The 2,009-nt window shown below is 30.7% G+C and overlaps 1 non-coding gene across 1 annotated transcript; it reads left to right on the top strand.

Moving 5' to 3' along the window:
• The first annotated feature begins 421 nt into the window (after positions 1 to 421).
• TRNAC-ACA (transfer RNA cysteine (anticodon ACA)) lies at positions 422 to 493 on the top strand. The gene has a single exon. It is a non-coding gene; the product is annotated as a tRNA-Cys (tRNA).
• The last annotated feature ends 1,516 nt before the right edge of the window (positions 494 to 2,009 follow it).

Genomic DNA, 2,009 nt, shown 5'->3' with positions numbered 1-2,009 from the left:
ATTCTTGAATAAAGAGTCCCACCAGTTTATTGATGATAACTGAAATTTTATATCAGAATTTCATAATTATTGAATATGAGTTCAATGAAAAAGTACTTCTGAGAAATATATGCTTAGATTAATGCTCAGATACCTGTAAAGTATAGTCATTTCTTTGAATCTGAGTTAAAGGATCCTTAGAAAACAATATTTTAAATGGATATGTGAAGAGCCTGGATCTTCATAAACAATATTTTAAAAGCATTATTCTCCTGACAAAATTCTGTACAAATGAGGCTTACTTTCATGTAGTTGAACTATATATTAATGTTATTGTTATTTCCAATTCTTTCAAATTTTCTTACAAGTTTGATTGTTCATATTCAACTCTGAAATTTCACTTCTAAAAGCCAGGAGGTTCTACAATATTGTAGAAGGGACTTCCCTGGTGGCTCAGATGGTAAAGCGTCTGCCTACAATGCTGGAGACCCAGGTTCAATCCCTGGGTTGGGAAGATCTCCTGGAGAAGGAAATGGCAACCCACTCTGGTATTCTTGCCTGGAAAATCCCATGGACGGAAAAGCCTGGCAGACTACAGTCCATGGTGTCGCAAAGTATTAGATACGACTGAGCGACGTTCTTTCACTTTCTTTCTTTCACTTTACTTTCAGGATGTAACAAACTTAGAGAATTATATAGAATCATTAGGGCATAGTGATAAGGCCATGAGTTTTGGAGTCAAATAAGTCAGGTTTGAGGTGATTTAACAATGTACCAATAATATAACCATGGGCAAATTAGTTAACCTTTCTAACTATCAATTTTGGTAAAATTATTTTAATATGGCCTTTTGAGGGGAAAAAAATTGAGTAAAGTATGTAAAGTCCTATTATGGCAGTTGAAAGGGTAATTAATTTAAAGTAGTGACTAGAACCCAATTAGTGTTTGTTAATATTAGATTTAGTATATTATTTGCTGCAACATCTTGTAGAAGAAAAGGGTGTAATATATGCAAATTTGAGATCATTCTGTTTATTTTCAATTATCATAGTATTCTATTTACTTAGAATATTAAATTATGATTGATACAAAAGTCAAAATATTTCCTCATCATTTACATTCCTATTTGTAAAATATTTTGAGCATTACTATTACTTTGACATTCATAATATTTCAAAACCTAGATTCTTAAATGTAAGTTTTGTAATTAAAAAAAAGGAATTTCTAAGTAGTTTTTCAGAGAAACACATATCAAGTGATAGGAAAACAGTGGGAAAGTAAGATCTTATACTTGGAAACTGGTTTTGCAAAAGTATTTTAGATATATATCAAGTGAAACACATATTAAGTATTATAATGAAACTGGGGAAGATAAGATTCTATATCTTAAAATTGATTTTCAAAAAGATTTTATGGGTATATCAGTTTCATAAAATTTCATAAAATATTCAGCTTTATCAAAGACATGTATACACATAACACTCTGTGCAAAATATCCAATTTTGTGAGATTTAATGTTCTCAAAAATTTAAACTACACAGATGGCCAAAGTACACATGATCTTTGGGAAGTCTTGCTCCTTAATGCCTTTGGGCATGCTGTGCTTTGTTTGTCAAAATGGTGTCAAGTCTGTTAGAACAGCTTGGCCAGTTTTGACAGAATTCCTTCCTAAATTAAAGATAGCAAGATGAAGCTTGTAATTTTACAGGAGAAACTTGAGTTCTATCACCAGCTCTCCATGAGCAAAAGTTACTTCTCACTTCATAATTTATACTTCCTTTTTCATTTGAAAGAAGGCAATTATTTTCAGTGTTTCATTTAAAACCTTAATCATGCATTTTATTTCAGTTTAAAAAAATGAATCATAAACATATAGTAAAAACAATGTGACTAAATTTGTTATTTCATCAGACATAGGCTTGACATCAGAGAAAAGTAGATTTGAATTTGCTTGGCACTTCACACCTGCATGACTGCATCTATATTTTTTTGAAAATAGTTTCAAGTAAACTCAAGATATTATGAGATTT

The sequence above is a fragment of the Ovis canadensis genome, chromosome 1 (genome assembly GCF_042477335.2).
Source record: "Ovis canadensis isolate MfBH-ARS-UI-01 breed Bighorn chromosome 1, ARS-UI_OviCan_v2, whole genome shotgun sequence".
Taxonomy (NCBI): domain Eukaryota; kingdom Metazoa; phylum Chordata; class Mammalia; order Artiodactyla; family Bovidae; genus Ovis; species Ovis canadensis.
This window is presented reverse-complemented; position numbering and strand designations above follow the sequence as displayed.